Source organism: Hylobates moloch, unplaced genomic scaffold, assembly GCF_009828535.3.
Source record: "Hylobates moloch isolate HMO894 unplaced genomic scaffold, HMol_V3 SCAFFOLD_6, whole genome shotgun sequence".
Classification (NCBI taxonomy): Eukaryota; Metazoa; Chordata; class Mammalia; order Primates; family Hylobatidae; genus Hylobates; species Hylobates moloch.
This window is the reverse complement of record NW_026652281.1, coordinates 123132962-123154561: the sequence shown is the minus strand read 5'-3', so window position 1 is coordinate 123154561 and position 21600 is coordinate 123132962. Positions and strand designations below refer to the sequence as shown.

At 43.1% G+C, this 21600-nt stretch overlaps 2 protein-coding genes across 6 annotated transcripts in view; one reads left to right on the top strand and one right to left on the bottom strand.

Annotated features, from left to right (window-relative positions):
* The window catches only part of SH3RF2 (SH3 domain containing ring finger 2), a 128933-nt gene that overhangs the window by 19487 nt on the left and 87846 nt on the right, over positions 1-21600 (bottom strand). The gene's annotated exons all lie outside the window — the stretch shown is intronic.
* Positions 2123-21600, top strand: part of GRXCR2 (glutaredoxin and cysteine rich domain containing 2) — a 185255-nt gene continuing 165777 nt past the window's right edge. The window contains exon 1 of the transcript XR_009213841.1: positions 2123-2172. The gene's annotated coding sequence lies outside the window, so the exon portion shown is untranslated. The remainder of the gene's footprint in view (positions 2173-21600) is intronic.

The following is a 21600-nucleotide window of genomic DNA, read 5'->3' as shown; positions in this document are numbered from 1 at the left end:
TGAGGGGGAGATAGTGGAAGACCTTGAGAATGGCATAAGGTAAAACTGGGACAGAGATACCGTGGGAGAACGATAGCTCCAAAGGGACAGAGGGAGGAAGGAAGGAGAAGATAGGGAGATAAAAACAGTTTGGAGAAACTCTCACAATACATTCATAAGAAGACAAAGAACCCAATAAAAATGGGCAACAGATACCACAGAAGATGATATATTGAGTGGCCAATAAATGCATAAAAATATGCTCAACATCAATAATTACCAGGGAAATGCAAATTAAAAGCACCGTGAGATACCACGACACACCTATGAGAATGGCTAAAATAAAAAATGACCAACCAGCACTCTGGGAAGCTGAGGTGGGCAGATCATGAGGTCAGGAGTTCGAGACTAGCCTGACCAACATGGTGAAACCCCATCTCTACTAAAAATACAAAAATTAGGCTGGGCGTGGTGGCTCACGCTTGTAATCCCAGCACTTTGGGAGGCCGAGGCGGGCGGATCACGAGGTCAGGAGATCCAGACCACGGTGAAACCCCGTCTCTACTAAAAATACAAAAAAATTAGCCGGGCATGGTGGCGGGTGCCTGTAGTCCCAGCTACTTGGAGAGGCTGAGGCAGGAGAATGGCATGAACCCGGGAGGTGGAGCTTGCAGTGAGCCGAGATTGCGCCACTGCACTCCAGCCTGGGTGACAGAGCGAGACTCCGTCTCAAAAAAAAAAACAAAAAAAACAAACAAACAAAAAAAAAACAAAAATTGGCTGGGGGTGGTGGCATGTGCCTGTAATTCCAGCTACTCAGGAGGCTGAGGCAGGAGAATCACTTGAACCCAGGAGGCAGAGATTACAGTGAGCCGAGATCATGCCCTTACACTCTAGCCTGGGCAACAGAGCGAGACTCTGTCTTAAAAAAAAAAAAAACAAAAACGGACCAACCATACCAAGCGTTGGTGAGGATGTGGAGCACCTGCAACTCTCATACCCTTCCAATGGGAATGCAAAATGGTACAGGCCATGTTGGAAAACAGATTGGCCATTTTTTATAAAGTTAATCATACACTTTTCATACTACTCAGCAATTGTACTCACAAATATTTACTTAAGAGCAATGAAAACATGTGTCCATACAAGGACCTGTACATGAATGTTCAGAGCAACTTCATTCATTTTAACGAAAAACTAGAAACACCCCCAAATGCCCATCACCTGGTGAATTAAGAAGCAAATTGTGGTATAACCACAGCGGTGTACTCCTCAGTGATACATACAACAGCAGGGTGAATCTTAACATCACCCTAAATGAAAGATGCAGGACACTGAAGACTATATACTATATAATGCCAATTATATAAAATGTTTTAAAAATAAGCCATAACTATAGTGACAGAAAACAGACTAAGGGTTGCCAAGATCCAGGGTGGGGAGAGAGGATTGATAGCAAAGGGGCACAAGAGAGCTTTTGGAGATGATGCAAACGTCTGATATCTTGATGTTGGTAGTGATTACATGCTGTATATGTTTACCAAAAGTTATTGAACTGTATACTCAAAATGCTTAAGTGTTATTGTATATAATTAAACCTCAGTAAAGCTGTTAAAAAACACGAATACATTATCTAGTTAAGGCCACAGGAAACATCCAAGAGGCCTTGGCTTGACTCAGCTCGAGGTCTGGAATTAGGGAAGGGGATGGGAATCGCTCAGCTTCATAGAGGGCAGCTAGCAAGTAACCCTCATGGTAGGGGGCCACCTGAATAGGAGAGAAACCAAGAACAGGAACCTATGATCAGACGCTCAATCAATAAGGCAAAGGAAAAATGAACAAATGAACGACTGGAGAGACAGGAAAAGAGAACAAGATAGACATAGGCAGAGAAGAGAGAAACTGGGTGAGAAAGAAGACAGGCAGAACAAGACAGAAAGGAAGGCCCCACCCGGTAAGTGAAGATAACCAGACAGATGGCCAGCTTCTGAGGAGGCAAGTCTGCTCCTGTCACTGGGATTGAAGAAGGAGGCCTAGCCTTTCTGAGTGAATGGGACTGGCCCTGGTTCCTTTCCCTGGGGTCAATTGTGACCTCAGGTGCCTGTGCCACAAGGAGTTTGTGAGGCTGGATGGGAGGTTCTCCACCAACTGATGCTCCCTGGCACAGGGTTCCGAGTCCCTAGCAAGATTGGGGTAAGTATGGGTGTGCGGGTGTGGTGGGGAAGGGCATTCTTGCTGAAATCTGAACACATTTTTTTCCCTCCCTTTTGAGGAAATGACTCATTTAAAATAAGTCTTTATCAACCACAGCAGAATCCACAGCTATATGGCTTCTGGGAATTTCCAGGTTTTCAGGTGCTAAGTGAGGGAGGAAGAGGGTATGAAGCCTCCTGGCACAGAATTGCTGGCAATGCTCTGCCCTGCTGGCCCTGCTGCCTTCACCATCAGCCACCCAGGTATAGAAAATGCAGCTACCTCTTAGGAGTCCAGAGAGGAGGTCTAACTTAGGACTCAGGCCGGTGGGTCTACCATCTACCAGAACCTGTGATCTTGGACAAGTGATTGAATTCTGTGGATCCTCCATTTCTTCAAAATCTATAAAATGAGGCAATAATGGTATCTCTCTTAGAGTTGTTATGAGGGTTAAAGTAATCCATATGAACTAAGCACAGGGTTTGACGCAATGTAAGTGCTCAATAGAGATTACTTATTTTGATCTGTAAAGAGATTAGTTACTGAGTAGGGTGGGGACAGAGTGGCTGGGGTGCCTTTTATGGGACAGCCTGGTAAGGTCTTGGACTGAAAGCAGGACCCAAGAATGTGGTGGGCATGGGGAGGAGTGTCTGTAGCAACCTTGCTCCTCTTTTCTAGCAGAAAACCTCTCCACCTTTCCAAATGTAAGTTTGTTTTTCTCCATCCCATGCCGTGGCTCTCAGCTATTTCCTCCAGGGCTCTTGCCTTTCGGTAACTTGGCAGGTATGGGGTGACTGTCTTTCCCAGCAGAGTGTGAACTACTCTAGAGCTGGTTATGGTATTACACTTGGTATTCCCCAAAACTAACAAGGGCCTTGAACCTACAGTGTTCACTCAGGGTTGAGAGAAGGGCTACATTTTATTTATTTTTTATTTTTTTGAGACAGGGTCTTGCTTTGTCACCCAGGCTAGAGTGCCGTGGTGTAATCACAGCTCACTGCAGCCTCAACCTCCCAGGCTCAATCGATCCTCCCGCCTCAGCTTCCTGAGTGGCTGGGACTACAGATGTGCTCACCATGCCCAGACAGTTTTTTGTATTTTTGTAGAAATGGGGTTCCACCATGTTGCCCAGGCTGGTCTCCAACTCCTGGGCTCAGGCGATATGTCCTCGGCCTCCCAAAGTGCTGGGATTACAAGCGTGAGCCACTGCGCCTGGCCTAGGGCTGCATTTTAGAGATAGAAAATTAGGTATTGGTAGTTTCTATACCCACCACTAGGGACAATCTGGAGTTGACCATCTGACTTTATAAAGTTAAAAGTTCATTCCCCTCTATAGACTCAAAACAAGTTAACAGCCACATTTGGTAATTGCTGTGTGTGGACCTTATTGGGTCCTAGGCACCATGCTAGGCACTGGGGTTACTGCACTAAGCAGGACACACAGGGCTCCATTTTCATGTGGAGCTCACAGTGTATGCCAGGAAGCTCCTGTAACATACTGTGTAACAGTATACTTTCATACTCAGTGACACCTATACCAATGCTGTGTACGCCTGCGCGTGTCGGGGTCGGGGAAGATCAGGATGCTCTAGGAGCTAGCACGAGAGGCTTGCCTGGACCTCCAAGGGCTCCTTCACCCTCACATGCTATGACTTCAGTGCTAATTTATACATGGGCCCCATGGTCATTATCCCCATTTTTACAGATGGAGAAACTGAGATAGAAAGATTTCACAATTTTCAGGAAGTGGCCAAATGGGTGGACAGCTTTATTCCAGAAGCAAGGACCCTAGGCTCAGAGTCCTTTCTGTAGATCCCAGGGTTAACATGTCCAGATCTCACTGTGGCTAAAGGGGTCATATAGAGGAGGCATATGTGTTTATGCTCGTGGACAGGATGACCACCGTTCCTGTCAGGTGTCCCTAGTAATACGGAATAGGTCTGCAGGCAGGTGGAATATGAAGCTGTTCGTGCTTGTTTTTCTTTTCCTTTCCCTGGCAGGGCAGAGCTGAGGGAGTCAGAGCTCCGGCTGCCAGGAGGCTATCAGCCCTTCTCCATCTACGCCTATTTCAGAGCCAGACCTGCCCGCAACCCTCCCTGTTCTTGATGAGCAAGGAGCAGCCACCCAGAGCTATTTATTTGTCCTGAGAGTAAAAACACTGTCTGAGATAGAGAACTCATTTATGAGCTGTCAGCAGGTCCCTTTAGGTTCATCTCAAAAATACTTTTTTTTTTTTTTTCTGAAGTACACGGCTAGGTCTGCAGGGGTTATATTGCATAATGCTGTGAAGACTACTGAATTTACAGTTCCCAAGTAGTCATCAAAATTTGGAAGATCTTCTGTGATCTGCACCAGTTTACTCTCCAGCCTCACCTTTCTCCATTCCCTTCCCCCCACTACTTCAGTGGGGTCTTTTCTTAGCTATTTGAGCAGGCTACACCCCTGACCTTTCACCTCTCCTGGCCACCCCCCTACCCTGTTACTTCCCACTTCCCACTTCTGGTCTGACTGTAACTTCCCTTTGTTATTAAAATATAAAATTATAAATATATTTTGCATACAGATAAGTATATATATTTTGGGTGTCATCTAAAGAATAATAATACAACAGATACCTGCATACATACCACCCATAAAACAGACACCTGCATACATACCACCCAACTTAAGAAATAAAAATAGAAGTTGAATATTGTGCTTAGAAGCCCTCTGCATATTCCCCCATAATCAAGTCTCTCTCCCAAGTTATCCCAGAGGTAACTACAATGCTGAAGTTTGTGTTAATCATTCCAAGCCTTTTCTATGTTGTTACCACCTTGGCATATATCCCTAAACAGTATGTTGTTTAGTTTTGTCTATCTGGGAACATTGTATGAATGGACTCACAATGTGTGTATTCTGTGACTTGCATCTTTTGCTTAACAGGAAGTTTTTGCATATATTTGTGGCTAATTTTCACTGCTGATTCTTATATTTCATTCTGTGACTATACCACCATTTAACCATTCCATCAGTTATGTGTCATTTGGGCAATTTTCAGTTTGGGGCTGTTATGAGTGATGTTACTATGAACATTTTTGTACATGTCCCCTGTGCATATGGGTAAGAATTTCTCCAGGATATACCTCTAGGAGTGGAATTGATGGGCCATAGGGTATGAGCCTGTTCAGTTTTATTGGGCAATAACACACTGTTTCCCAACGTGGCTGTAACAATTTACACTTACACCAGCAGTGAATGACAATTACTGTTACTCCACAGTCTCACCAGCATGTGGTAAGGCCTGGCTTTTTAATACCTGCTGATTGGGTGGGTATGAAATGCTATCTCATTGTGGTTTTAAATTAATTTCTCTGAGTACAAGTGAGCTTTAGGTTTTTTTTCAAATATTTATGGGCCATTCTTGTTATATGAAATGCCTGTTCATGTCCTTTGTATCCCGCTCCTCCATGGGGTTATTTATTATTTTTGTATTAAATTATGGAGTTCTAATATATTGGATATGAATTCTTTGTAGCTTGTATTTTTACTCTGTGGTGTCTTGATGAACTGAAGTTCTGATTTTTCATATAGTCAAATTCACAATATATTTCCTATGGTTCACGTTTTTAAACAGTCTTCAATAAGTTTTTTTCCTCCCAAGGTCATAAGGATATACTTCTATACTGTCTTCTAAAAGTTTTATAGTTTTGCCTTTCACATTTAAGTCTTTAATCCACCTGGAATTGATTTTTGACAAGGGAGGAATCCAATTTCATCTTTTTCCACATGGATACCCAATTAGCCCAGCACCATAGTTCATCCTTCCCTTCTGATCTGCAAAGTCTGCTCTGTCATAAATCAAGCCTCTATGCTGTGTCTGTTTCTAGGTTCTCCAGCATGTTCCATTGGTTTAATAGAATCTCTATGCTAAATCCATGCCATCTTAATTAGCTTTGAAATAAAAATGGAAATCTGATTGGGTAAGTCCAATTCTTTACCCCAAGCAAGTTCCATCTTCTTCGTCAGAAGTGTCTTGGCTCTTGGCTTTTTTGTTCTTCCATTTGAATCTTAGAATCACCTTTTGAGTTTCATAAAAACAAACAGCAAACAGACCCACTGGGATTTGAATTCATGGTTAAATTTGGGGGAGAAGCAACATCTTTAAATATTAAGTCATCCCATCCAAGAACATTGCATAATTCTCCATTTATGTTAGAGCCTCTTTAATGTCTTTCAATGATGTTTTATAAATTTTCTTAATAAAGGTCTTGCATGTCTTGTTATATTTATTCCTAGAGATTTAAACAATTTAGTTGCTCCTGCAAATGGTACCTTTTTAAAAATCATTTTTCTATTTAATGTACAGAGATGCAATTGACTTTCTTATATTGATTTGTATTCGGCAACCTTGATAAGCTCATGCTTATTCCCATTACATTTTTTCTAGATTCTTTTGAGCTCTCTATAAAGACAATAGTATCATCTGCAAATAATGACAGTTATGTTTCTTCCTTTCAAAGACTTAACCTTTTACTTCTTTCTCCTGCCTTACTGTGCTGGCCAGCCCCTCCGGAACAGTGTTGAGCAGAAACATGAAAATGGGCATTCTGTTCTTTTTTTTAATCTTAAAAGAATGCCTTCAACATTTCACCATTAAGTATGATGTTTGCCATTGATTTAAATAGATTCCGTTAATCACATTAAGTAAGTTTCTTTTTATTCCTAGTTTGCTAAGAGTTGTTAATATACAATGAGTGGACATAAAATTTTATCAAACATTTTCTATACCTATTGAAAATGTTACGTTTTTTTCTCCTTTAATCTGTTAATGTGATAAATTATATCAGTTAATTTTCTAATGCTAAACCAACCATTCAATCTTGGAGAAAAACCCAACTTGATCATGATATATGCCATTTCCCTACATTTCTGGGTTTGTTTTCCTAACATATACTTGAGAATTTTTGCATCTGTGTTCCTGAGTGAAGCAGAACTATACTTTTCCTTTCTTATGTTGTCTTTTCCTGGTTTTGATAGTAAGGCTATCCTAATCTTATGAAATGAGTTGGGGAAAATTTTCTTCCATTCTTTGGAATAATTTGTATAATAGTTAAATTATCCCTTCCTTGAAAGTGTGAAAGAACTCACCAGTAAATCTGTCCGGGTCTGGAGTTTTCTGTATAGGAAGATTTTAAATTGCTGATTCTATTTCTTAAATGGTTACAGTGTTATTCTGAAGGGTTCCTAAGAGTTGTTTACCAGATATAAAATGTTTTTCCATAAGCCCTGTTTGTTGAAGAGAAGTTCCTGTGGGAACATTTGCCAGGTGGCCTCCCTGTTGGGGAGAAAAGGTGGTACTTAGAGTATCTGTATAGAGCCTTGGAAAACCCCAGCCAACGCAGACCCCCATACGTCATCAATTCAAGTCCTTAGAGCACCCAAGAGTCCCAGTGCCTTACTTAAGAGGAACCCCATGGGAGCAGTCACAGTTAGGAGGACTTTTGTAGCTTCTTGAGGCACTATTCAGCCACGGCTAACAGAATGGACTTTTGGGGCTGTGTGATGTGGGTTTGAGTTTTGGCATTGTAACTTATTGGCTGTGGGAGGCTCAGAATTAATCCCTCTGAGCCTTGTTTCCTCATCTATGAAAGGGGGCAAGAATAGTGGCTACCTCATGAGGTTCTTGTGAGGGTTTAATCAGAACATGCAAGCAAGGTGCTTTGCATAATGTCCGGCTCACATGAGGTACCCAATAAATGGTTGCCATTGTCACTATTATGACATAGGAGACATACAAAGCAGATGTCTGGGAAGAAGCAGCAGACAATAGGGCTTCCTCAGTTTGACTGGATTTAAGAAGGAAAGATTCATTCTCTAGGATACAAAGGCCAGCCCCCATAGTCCAGATTGCCTTTGAGGAAGACCCAGTGAGGGGTGCCTTAGCCCAAGTGTGGGGACATGTATTTAGGAGTCTTTCTTCCTTTTCCCCGATGCTAGGTTGACCATTCTCATGGATCCTGAGGCTTCCATCCCTGGCACTTCCCCATAGCTATGCTCTGCATTAGCTTTTTGGGAAAAAGCAGAAAATGCAACCCACACTTCAAACCACAAAGACAAATATGCTTTCCCCTTTGGTTGGGCACAGAATGTCTGCTGCCCTGCCACTCCTCTGCTGTTTCCTTTTGTTTTTTTAGATAGAGTTTCGCTCTGTCACCCAGACTGGAGTGCAGTGACGTGATCTCAGCTCACTGCCATCTCTGCCTGCCATGTTCCAGCAATTCTCGTGCCTCAGCCTCCAGAACAGCGGGGATTACAGGCGTGTGTCACCAGGTCCAGCTAGTTTTTGTATTTTTAGTAGAAATGGGGATTTGTCATATTGGCCAGGCTGGTCTCGAACTCCTGACCTCAAGTGATCCACCCGCCTCAGCCTCCCAAAGTGCTGGGATTACAGGCATGAGCCACCATGCCTGGCCACATAAAAACAATTTTTATTTTAAGTAGAGACAATGTCTCACTAAGTTGCCCAGGCTGGTCTCAAACTGAGCTCAAGCGATCCTCCTGCCTCAGCCTCCGTAGCTGATACCACGGTTGCGAGCCACTGCGTCTGGTCTCCCCTGCTATTTTCTACCTCATGCTTTCCTGAGCCCAAGGGTCCTGCTGCTTTCAAAGCAGGGTTTGGGCATCAAAGCAGAGTGTGATGGGGTGGGTACTGTTAGGGCTTTTTGAAATGCCAGGGTACACAGAAGTCTTAATTATAACCCTTGCCCTCCTCCTCATCCTAACAGTCCACTTGAAGAAGTAACTGTTTGGCAGTAATTATGGTTAAATCCTCTCACCAGGCCTCATTAAAGGCCACGAAAACTTAAGTATGCAAAGTTTTTCTGAAGTCTGCTGCAGATCTCCTCATGGCATTTACTCACAGAAGATGCTTGTTAAGCATCTGCCAGGTACCAACCACCGTGCTAGGCCTGGGGGATCCGTGATGAGGCAACTGCACTCACAGACAGTGGAGACTGTGCCTCCAACCTAATATCTGTCCTACCCCAGGCTCCTGCCCTCACATTCCCCAGACAACAGTATCCCAAAGATGGGCAGTCTCTGGACATCTAGAAATTTCCATGCTCCACTCACCTCTCGTATGGACTAAAGGACCTACGTCCTTATAAAGTAGCTTTTTATGGTAGAGATATTGGTGATGGAGGTTATTTTCTGAACTAAGGAATGTGGACCCACAGGGAGTGGTGGATGAGGGAAAGCAGCAGACCAAAACAGGAGACATTGGAGCATACCTGTTAGGAACTTGGGTTCTGAATTCAGATGTCCCTGGGTGCAGGTCCCCACTTTGCTATGCTTTCACTGACCGTGTAAACCTGGGCAAGTTATTTAACCTGCCTGGCCCTAAATTCCTTCACCTGGTTTAGGGGAGCTTTAATAGCTTTTTTCCTAAGGACTTGTCAATTTTTTAAAATCTAAGGTGTCACTTTAGGGGAGATGGCTGGTGAAGAAAACTGAAGTTAGAATGAAAAAAAGTTAGAAAAAAAGTTAAAAAAAAAGTTAATAAAAAAAAAATCCCTTCTAAGGAATTTAGTGAGCCCAGAAATAATTTGGAAATGTCAAGTTCATCTCAGCAACTTCAGAAAATTTACTTTCTGCCATGTGTTTGTTGTCTCTTAATTTAAAATTTTCTCAAATGATATTATAGCGACAAAAATGAACATTTTTATTTTAAAAAAGAGAAAAAAATAATCACTTACCACCACCACCCATTATCAAAGAAGTTGTCTCTGTTCTTTTTTTTGAAACAGAGTCTCGCTTCATTGCTCAGGCTGGAGTGCAGTGGCACAATCTCAGCTCATTGCAATCTCCACTTTTCGGGTTCAAGCAATTCTCTTGCTTCAGCCTCCTGAGTAGCCGAGATTACAGGTGTGCACTACCATGCCTGGCTAACTTGTGTATTTTTAGTAGACATGGGGTTTCACCATGTTGGCCAGGCTGGTCTCCAACTCCTGACCTCAAGTGATTCGCCTGCCTTGGCCTCCCAAAGTTCTAGGATTACAGGTGTGAGCCACCGCACCCAGCCTCTGTTCTTTTTTGAGTAATTGAGTGCCCTTGATAAATGAAGGATTTACATTCTTGGAAACCTAGGCTCCATTGCTCTCACGATTCCTTGAAACACCCCCTGATACCTTCTTGGCGTGTCTGCCTTCACCTTCTGAATTATTATCACTGGATATCCTTGGGAAGACACCTCATACTGAGGCTGAGACCTTGGTTGGTCATAGGACAATTTTACCTTCTCATAGGATTATTAGAATGTGGCCGCAAAGTCCACTAGGGGCCCAGTGAGACAGGCTCAGTGATCTCAGCAAGTGAAAAGGGCGTGTGTTTCCAAAGCCATCACTTATAGCTTCTTCTGGATGGCATGCTTGCTGGCTCTGTGTGGTTCTGCAGAAATCAGAAGTTGTCCTTCATGGTCTCAAATGAGATTTAAACAGTTTTAATTGGCTGTGCCCAGAGACGCACCATCCCTGCCCTGAGGGCCCAGCCTGTGGTGCCTGGAGAGGTTCAGCTACCCTGCAAACAAGCCCTCTGCTGTCCTCTCCCATCACTACGTGAGCCACACAAGCTCAGGACCCAGGCTGTTTGGACAATTAATGCAGCTCACTCTTCAGAGCACTGCATTTGATGGGAAATAAAGGGAGAATAAAACCCTTCAGATAATCTTTGTTTCCAGATGTCCTGATATTTTTATCTCATGAGCTAAAAAGGAATGAAAATATGCATTTGCATTAAGAAGGGGAGAATTCCTAATTTTGGCCCATCCTTATAACAAACATAAATTTTATTTGTATCCCCACCTTTTAGAACAATACCTAAGCGGCCAATAAATGTTCGTTGAATCTGCTTTTAGGAAGATCAGTGTCTGTACCAACTGGGATGGATGTGAGAAAACCATGCTTCCAATTGTCTCTTCTTGTTGGCAATAAGACTTTAACAACGACAAACAATTGGGATATATTTGTGGGGGAGGGGTGTTACTTTTGTTCTTTACCTTTTCTCGATATTCCCTAACTCAGAGTCTTTTTCCACAGAACGTGGGTGTCATTTTTCCCACAAAAAGGCTTAGGGCATGGCCAGGTGCAGTGGCTCACGCCTGTAATCTCAGCACTTTGGGAGGCTGAGGCGGGCAGATCACCTGAGGTCGGGAGTTCGAGACCAGCCTGACCCACATGGAGAAACCCGGTCTCTACTAATAATAGAAAATTAGCTGGGCTTGGTGGTGCATGCCTGTAATCCCAGCTACTCGGGAGGCTGAGGCAGGAGAATGGCTTGAACCTGGGAGACAGAGGTTGCAGTGAGCCAAGATTGGGCCATTGCACTCCAGCCTGGGCAACAAGAGTGAAACTACATCTCAAAAAAAAAAAAAAAAAAAAAAAGGCTAAGGGCTAGTGCTCACAGATTTTCACTAAGGAACTTCCTGTAACTTCTGGAGAGACATGATTTGGGAACATCTGGTCTCCTCCAATTGACAAATGCTCCTAGGTAAGACAGTGTGAAAGACAAAAAAGGTTGAAAAGAAAGCATAGTCCCTGCCCTTAAGGAGTGTATAATGTCACTGAGATAAGATGGGAAAAATGAAAACAGAGTTCCAAAATCAAGAACTAATGTTTACAGAATACTTGTCAGAGGCTACACATTTCTAAACACTCTATTGTCTCACGTAATCCTCACAACAAACCAAAGGGCTAAATACCATTATCAATTTTCCCATTTGGCCTTGAGAATGTCAAGGCAAAAACATATGTTTAGTAACTTGCCCAAGGCCACAGAGCCAGCAGGGAAGCTGAGCTGGGATTTGAACCTACACGATGTGACTGTGACTTCAGAGCCTGTCCTCTCAGCCCTAACTACAGCACACAAGTCCGTGTGTACATTTTGGAGGGAGGATCAGGTGGTGCTGGCTCCAAGGGCTGGAAGGTTTTAGACGGCAGGAGTTGGTGAGGGCTGGGATTCTCAGAGAAGGGCTTCTTTAGCTCCCTGTGCCTCATTTGCTAGGCTAAGCCAGGAAGGGTTTGCCCCATTTCTGGGAACTCTGCAAAGACGCCTGAGAAGAGATTTCCTGGTCATTTCTGTGTTACCAGAGAGAAATGTGATTACGGGCACACTTGTATAACTTTCCCAAGGCCTGGGCAGTAGGATGTCAGGCTGGGCTTTGGCCCTGAGCTGAGGTTTGGTAAAGCCTGAAGGAGAGCCAAGATAGCATCTGGAGTGTCTCTGTCACCACACCTAGTGTCACCTCACCCCTCGGTCACTGGCCAAATGAAACTGCTGCCTCCTATGTAATAGACAAATTTTTTTTTTCAAGAGTTGTGGTCAGGGAACTCAGGTTCATATTACCTATATGAATCTTGGAAAATTGTGAAGCCCCTTCCCCTGGCTTTAGGATCCTAGTATGCAAGAGCCGAAGATCTTGAAGCCGTAAGAGCTTCAAGACCACCTAATTTAATCCTCTGAGGGGAAGTGGCATCCTGAAGGTCATCACCCATGGGGCTTGGCCACAGAGTCAGACGTAAGTCCACCACTGGGAGAGGGTACCATGTCTCGGTAGCTGGTTCAAGAGGTTGGTTTGCTTGACTTGCTTTCCAGACTATGTTTCACTAATTTTCAACAAATATTTATTAGGCTTTCCACGTGCCTCATTCTGTCCTTATGGAGCTTATATTCTAGGGAGATGGCAGGTAAAACAAGATACATATATACAAAACAAAAACCAAGAAAACAGACTAATAAAATATACACCATAAAGGAAGCAGAGATAGATGATGGGAGACCTGCTTTGGATAAAATGTTTTCTATTCCATGCCCTCCTACCTGGCTGGAGGACCTTGGCTATGAAGTTCATCCAAACCCAACATGCTGCTTGTCTCTTGCCCCTGGAGCATGCATCATTGTGGGGTGCTTAGCTTTGGGGTGGGTCTTATATACCTAGGGCACATGGAAGGGATGAGGCTGGGGATGCACCAGCCAAAGGTGTATTTTTCCATATATGGGAGGTACAGTCTTGGACGGTGGCTGCCTGGCCTCAAGCTTAGGGGTGCAGTTGATTTTATCCTTCTGAGAGTATCCAGCTATCAAAGCACTAAAGCATGGACACACCCTCCATAGGGAAGGGTATTGGTTACTCTCAAAATCCCCAGGCCGGCAGGACAAGAGCAAGCAAGGCAAAATGATGACACAGCAGAGCTTGGCATTGCGGCCCCTTATACCCTTTGTGGGCCTGTAGAGACCCCACGGCCTGCATTCACTTCTCACTCACCCACCCTGTTGATCCCTCCCTCCGTCATTCACTTACATACTTATTTCTTTATTAAATTCCTCATTATTATAAGAATTCCCTCACACACTCATTCACATCTTCTTTCTTTCATCAGATTCCTCCATCACTTAATCATTCATTCAGTCTATTCTGTTTATTGGCTCATGTGCATAGCTATGTATATGTTCACTGGATTTCACTCGCTTCACCACTCATTCATTCAACAAACATTTACTAACCATCTCTCCATGCCAGGCTCAACTGGGCTTAACCCTGGAGGGAGCAGGGGGACATCAGTTACCCTGTCTTTAAGGAGTTGAGGGCATTAAGGTACACTTAGGTAAATTCCAAAACAAGGTGGGAAGTGACAGAATTCCACCCGGGGGCATATGTCAATTGTTTGGAAGTGCAGATGGGATGGTGTCCTCTCAGGCATCCAGTGCTCCTTCTTCCCCACAGGGCCCAAAGTGACCAGGCACACACATTCTCACAAAGGCATTAGGGACCTCAGAAGTGGCTAGACCAGAAGAGCGTGTTTGCTTTTTAAAGGAAGAGGCCAATCTTTTAGCCCAGGGATCTGCAAACTCTCTAAAGGGCTAGAAAGTAAATCTTTCAGGCTTTATGCAAGGTCTCTGTCACTACTACCTAACTGTTTCCTTGTAGTGTGAAAGCAGCCATCGATGGTATATAAAGAGTGAGCCTGGCTGAGTACCAATAAAACTTTATTTTTGGACAATGAAAATAGAATTTTATATAATTTTCACAGCATGGAGTTTTATTCTTTTGATTTTCACGCCCCACCCCTGCCCCCCAGCAAATTCAAAATCACATCTGTAAAAACCATTCTTAACTTGCTGGCCATATGAAAACAGGCAGCAGGTGCATTTGGCCCTTAGGCTGTAATTTGCTAATCTTGTTATAGCTCAAACAAATGAATGAACAGTGGATAATTTCCAGATGCCAATAGCAGAAATAGTTTAGGGGTTAGTCCTTCTCCTGGTGACCTGGTTACTGCTTTCTCTACAGATGTAGACGGATGAGGGCCCAGCAAGGGCCTAATCCCGGGCACAGGGAATCGGATTTTGAAAATACAGGATAGGTATTCTCTGACTTCATCAGTGTCCTGCCTCCTTGAAATGAATGCAGACAAAGGATTAAAGTAGTAAACTCCCTCCGTGCTGCAGTGTGTCTGGTTCAAATCTGTTTAGGGTTTGTCACCTGAGTATATGCTCCAGGCCTAGCAAAGAATAGGGCCTCAGTAAATCTTCACTGAATGAAAGGACGTGGGCACATGGTAGGCGCACCATATTTGTGGGCAGAAGCAAGGAAGCAGCAAGATTTCTCTCATCAGTACTGGCTCAGGTCAAGTCAAAGGCAGTGGGGGAAGGCACAAGGGCTCAGTTAGGCAGCTTGAGCAGCCCAGAGTAGGAAAGACTTGTTCTCATTTCTGACTCTGCCCTTTTTGTCCTCAGAGTTGCCCTATACTCAGGGTGAGAAAACAGGGCTTTCCTAGCTGAAGCGTCTTGGAAACAGACAAACTGGTGCTTGCAATATTCTTTGCATACGTAAGCAGTCTTTATTTCGCATTTAGTTGTGCAATTTTTCGTCAGGGCTTGATTGTTTTGGGATGGGAAGAGAGGGAGGAGAATGGATATTACATATCCCAAAGCTTGTGCATTGAGATACGATAAATGGTTTTTTTCTTTGTTGAAAGAAAATGGTCAATTTTCTTGGAGTTTTCTCTTTATCTTTCTTTTGTTTTCTTTTCTTAACACACTGTCGTTTATCAAAAATAAAGTTCCTGAGGCATTCACAGAGTGTTGTGATAGGGGCCCATATCTTGTTTTTCTATGAAAACAATGGAAGAACATGCCCCTTTTGTGCCCTCTGTAGAAACTCTTCCTTAGGAAGAAGGCCTGATTTTCAGCTTATGTGCAGAGAAAGCAAATAGCACAGAAGCTTGTTTGCTGAACAAATCCAGATGTACCCCGAGCCCAGCACGGCCCCCAGGGAGTGCCCAATAGAATGATATGGAATCACCGAGTCTTAGATGATCGGCCTGTGTGGGGATGGCAAACACACGGCACATGCACCCATTTCCTACTCCTGGGCCCACAACAGACATGGATAATTGATCCCTTTATTCCTTCCCACTGGGTCTGGTTGCTGTCCCAGAATCTCTCCTCAATCACCTCTGGGGACAATTGAGTTAGCATGTGAGATACCCCACTACTGCCACTGCTCGGGCAGGGAAAGAGCATGGGCCCGGAAGACAGCCAGACCTGGGTTCTGACAAAAACTCTGAAATGTACTTGCTAACTGAACTAGATACTTAGCCTCTCTGAGTCTCAGTTCCTCCATCTAAAATGGAAAGAAGTAACAACGATTAACAATACTCACAGAGGATGTAAGACTGTGGCACTGGGTCTGTCACAAAATGAGTTCCTTTTTTTCTCGGAGCTGAGTGGGAATGGAAAGTGGGCCTGAATTATGTATTTATTGTGCCTTTGTTTATTATTGTGGGGGTATGTTTCTCTGCACAATTTGTTTTTCTTTTCACTACATATGTATGTTTCTCTGCACAATATGTTTTTCCAACAATCCACTCAATGCACAGATCCTTTCAGCTTCTCCAGCCAGGAGCGTGTTCGTGTTTTAGCGCATTTCCAGGGACAGGGCACTGGCAAGCCTCCCCATCCCACCTGTGGAAAGTGTCAGGTTTCCCCAAAGCCCTTCTATTCTCCCATGCGTTTGGGAAGAGTGGTCTGCTGGGGCTATTCAGAAAGGGCATTTTTTTCACACAGCCCTTGACTTAACTGCCCTTTATTCTGCATTTACTACAAGCCAGACCCTATGCTACATCCTGCACATCAGCTGTTCTCAGCGGGAGGCAACTTTGACCCTGGGGAACATATGGTAATGTCTGTTGTTGCCACAGGTGGGTGGGTGGTGGGTGCTACGGGCCTCAGTGGGTAGGGGCCAGGGATGCTGCTAAAAACCCTACAATGCACAGGGTAGCCCCCACAACAATTATCTTGCTCAAAATGCCAGTAGTGCTGAGGCTGAGAAAGCCTTCTGTACCCGAGTATCTCATTCATCCCCTAACAGGTCTGTGTGGAAGACGCTATTAATTTTCCCATTTGAGATGGTGAAACTGAGGTCTTGCAAGGTTGAGCCACTTGGCAGAGGCCACTGCACCATCAAGGTCTGTCTGTGCCCACACGTCTATATTACCCTCTTTTTTCCCAGAATGCTACCCTGTTACATTGCTTTTCCCTTTCTTTTGCCCTTCTGTTTTATTTTGCTTCTCTTGTCTTCCTTTCTCATTGAATTATCTCTGTGTGTGTGTGTGTGTGTGTGTTGCAGGCCCCAGTGGCCTTGGATATCAATGTCCCCTGCTCCCAGCTCCCAGAGCTGTAGTGTCTATGTTAAAATGTCTGAGGTACAGGCTGGGCCGCTCCCTTTTTCACCCGGGCAGGGTTGGGTCTTCTCAGTGGCTCACCTGCCAGGATTAATTGGACAAAACAATGATGTAAAGTTTAACCTCTTGCTGGAGAAATGCTGAATCAAGGAAGTAAGCAAGGTTAATTATCGAACCTGCTTTAGTCACCAGAAACCAGAAAGGTTTTTTCCCCCGAGGATCTTGGGGAGGTTGGGCAGGGCTGAGGATCCAAGTACTGCAGAAATCACTGTGCCCCAGGAGTACTGGCACTTTCTGGAGTGACCTCAGTAGAAAGGCAACTGGGCTGCAGCGCTAAGGAGAGGTGTATGCAGAACCTTAGCTCACTTCCTTTTTTCACCTGGCTGACTGCTATCAGCTTCCAGGTTTTCACCTGAAGATCACTTCTTCCAGGCAGGCTTCTCCGACTTTCTAGACTAGGTGGACCCTCCATTACATACTCCCTTCATCTCCCATAATTGAACCTCACAGCACTTTGCACACTTCATACCTTGTAATCAAGTATGTTAATACTTTGTTTAGTTTTTGTCTTCTCTGCTAGCTTGGAGGTTCCATGACTGTAGTGACCATGTCTGTCTTGTTCACTGTATCACCTGTGCCCAGCTCAGTGTCTGGTGGGCATTCAACAACTCTGTTGACTGGTTCACTGACAGGCTGTGAAGGGCTTTGGCAACTAGGATTTGCAATGGGGTTTGGACACTTGCCAGGTGAGGACAGCGTTCACAGAAAAAACTGTGAGGTGTGTATAGGAAATGGTGGACAGATGACTGGCTCTGCCTCAGTCTCTATCTTGGTCTTTTTTATCCAAAGTCTTTTTTTTTTTTTTTTTTTAATTATACTTTAGGTTTTAGGGTACATGTGCGGCACTATTCACAATAGCAAAGACTTGGAACCAACCCAAATGTCCAACAACAATAGACTGGATTAAGAAAATGTGGCACATATACACCATGGAATACTATGCAGCCATAAAAAATGATGAGTCCAAAGTCTTTTTTTTCCTGCATTCATTTTTGGCTTCTCTCACATGAGTTCACAGGGAATTACAGCTGAGGGTCTGAACTAAGCAAGTGCAATTGTCCCAAGAGTCACACTCCTTCCCTAATTCTGGAATTGTCACTGCTTATCAAGAAAGCAAAGGGGCTTTTGGAAGCCTTTGAACTTCAAAGCAGGCTCCAACAGATCATCTCTGAAGCGTGTGGCTGATCAAGCTCATTCTCAGTAGGGCCTGTTTGTATAGGCTGGCCCTGGGGCAGTGGGGTTGGGAGATAGTCTTAGCTTCCAACTTGACCCGATGATAATAATAATAACAGAATGAACATTTATTGAGCCATTTACCACTGCTAAACCCTGGCCATTATCTCATGTATAAGCATTGCCTTGTTTTATCCTCACAGTCATCTTATGAAAATTACCATCATTAGTCCCATTTTACAGATATAAAAACTGAGGCTCAGAAGGAGTAAAATATCTTGCCCAAGGTTATACTGTTTGGTAAGAAGCAGTGTGAGTTCCATCCTAGATCTAGCTGACCCCAAAGCCCATATTTTTATTTCCTTACTATACTGCCTGTGCTGAGAAGCTCTTTGCCTCAGAGAATAGCTCTACCCAATACCTGAGGGGTCTGACAGAACTTTGCACCAGCCAGAAAGAAAACAGGTCTCTTATGTAAATGTGTGCTTGGGCAGAAGACAGGAAGAATCACAACAATAACCATGATTCATTAAATAATAGAAACAGCTCTTTCCCTGTGTTACCTCTCTTCAGAGTATGCTGTTAGCCAATTAAGGCACACAATACTCTGCCAAGCCAATTTTGTCATTCCAGTGAGAAAACTGGGACCCAGACAGGCAAAACCCTTTGTCCAGGGCTATACAGTTAACTGTGGGAGCGCTAGGATCACATTCTTTGAGACCTCACTGGTGATGTATCTATCACCTTTCTTGTGCAAATAATGGTTACTGCCACCTGGGACTATGTGGCTCAAAGATATTATATATTGTAGGGACTATTAGTTATATTTTTAATTATAATTCATGTATTTATTTAATTTTTGGGGGAAGACCTTGAGTCTGTTAAGGAAGTACGTTTTCCTGCCAGTGTTTTACATAGAAGAGGCAAGATCACCCCCTCCTCCATATCTGTTAGTAGTTGTGAAAAACTATACCTTAAAACATTCAGATTGGAATGATCATTTAGATTTTAAAACATTTGGCCCATTCCCTGCGTTAATTCAGGGGTTCTCCCCAGTCACACAAATGACAGATTCTAAAAGCTCCCCTTGGAGGAAAGAGGGAGAAGGTAATAGCAATGACTGCAGCTTGAGTTATTGCTACCATTGCCAAGACCCTGCATGGAAGGAGTTATCCCAGTTTGCAGATGAGTACACTGAGGCTTAATGGGGTTAGATACTTAATTTCAATGTCATTTAGTTACCAGATGGCAAAGCCATGACAAGAAGCTTTGCCTGACTCAAAACCTTTTTGTTTGTACTAAGCTACCTTCCTCTATAGAATAAATACAAACCAAACTAAACACAGTAACAATAGAATCCATAGATTCCACTTCAGCATTGGCAGTATTTAGTTTTCAGCAGTCTATGCAATAGGAGAGATTTCTCATTGTACTTCCCCAAATCCTTCATGTTTTGATTTATGTTCCTTTTCTCTTCAGAACACAGGAAAATAAAACTGGTATAGAAACTTAAGTTTGGAAAAATAAAGTCATCATTCAACCCCACATCAATCTTTTCTTCTCCAGGCTGAACAAACTTGGGCCTCTTTCTCCTGATCTTGGCTCAAGTGTGGGAACCAGACCTCAGGAAGGCAAGGGAGGGAATACATGGACCAAGGAGGCCTGGACTGGGGGCCAGCCTAGGGCAGTGGCAAGGATGTAAACAAGGAGACTGCACAGGCAGGCAGTAAGATTAGCCCAGCTGGCAGCGCCAGTGGAAAAAGGGTAGCTGTTCAGTGATGGCAAACATGCCATGTGGGAAGGTGGTAAGAAATGAATCTTGTCTTTGAGCTAGGGGAATGCCCAGGAACAAATGAGAGAGAAAGAGAGAGAGAAAGGTTAAGAATATGAACTTTGGACTCCCCAATATATGCTGAGGGATTATGATGTGTAGGCGTGGAGATCAATAGTGAGATAAAGCTCACAGTGCTGTGTCTTACACATAGCTCAATATTATAGAAGAATTGTGGCATAAAAAAATCAGGAGTGACAGATTTGGAACACCACCATTTTGCAACTCCTAATGAAATAATGTTCACACCACCAGGTAAAAGGCTAATGGGGACCCATTTAATGGATGGAGCAGGCTGACACTTGAATAGAATCAATTTTAATACAAAAAGGGAGGCAATTAGGCATTATGTGCTTCCTGATGTGTTGCTATAAAAAGTACTTAATTTTTAACATGAGTGTAAATATAACAAAATGGGAAAAAATAGTCTTTTTCAGTAAATGATGCCGGAACAACTTCATATCTACAGGTAGAAGAATGAATTTGGATCCCTATCTCACAACATATACAGAAATTAACTCCAGCTAGATCATAAAATCTAAACATAAGAGTGAAAAGTGTAAGCTCTTAGAAAAAAATGCAGTGGTAAATACTTATGAATTCGAATTAGACAATGGTTTTTAGATATGACAACAAAAACACAAGCAACAAAGGAAAGAGTAGATGTGATGAAAAACTTTTGTGCTTCAAAGGACACACCTAGAAAGTGAAAAGGCAACATGCAGAATGAAAGAAAAAATTGCAAGTCATATAACTGATAAGGGACTTGAATCTAGAATATGTAAAGAACTCTTACAACTCAATAATAATAAGAAAACCCAACGATAAAATTGGCAAAGGATATAAAAAAACAGTTCTCCAAAGAACACATGCACAATAAACGCATGAACAGATGCTCTTATTAGCCATGAGGGAAATGCAAATCAAAACCACAATAGTATAACATTCACACCCAATTGGATGGCTGCAATAAAAAAGACTGATAATAAAACAAGTGCTGGCGAAGATGTGGGGAAATTGGAACATACACCTGCATACACCAAGGCTGGGAATGTACAATGGTGCAATCACTTTTGAAAATCATTGGCAGTTCCTTAAACACAGAGTTACTATATGATCTAACAGTTCCACTTCTAGGTATATAATCAGATGAAAGCATATGTCTACAAATGTTCATAGCAGCATTATTCGATTCATTGATGAGTGGATAAACAAAATGTGGTATATTCATACAATAGAATGTTATTTGCTATAAAAAGGAATGAGTACTAATACATACCGCAACATGAGTAAACCTAAAAACATATTCAGCGAAATAAACCAGCCACAAAGATCCAAATATTCGAATATTGTGTGCTTCCACTTATAGAAAACATCCAGAATAGGCAAATATATAAAGACAGAAAGTAACTTAATGGTTTCCTAGGGCTGGGGTTAAAGGAAATGGTAGTTTGGGAGGTGATGGCTAAGAGGTGTGGGATTTCTTTTTGGAGTAAAGGAAATGTTTAAAATTGACTATGGTGATGAACGCTCAACTGTGTGAATATATTAAAAGCCATTGAATTGTACACTTAAAAAAACTCAAAGCAAACTAAAAAACAAGTACTTAGTACTGCCTATGAAGTATTCTTGACAAAAAATTGA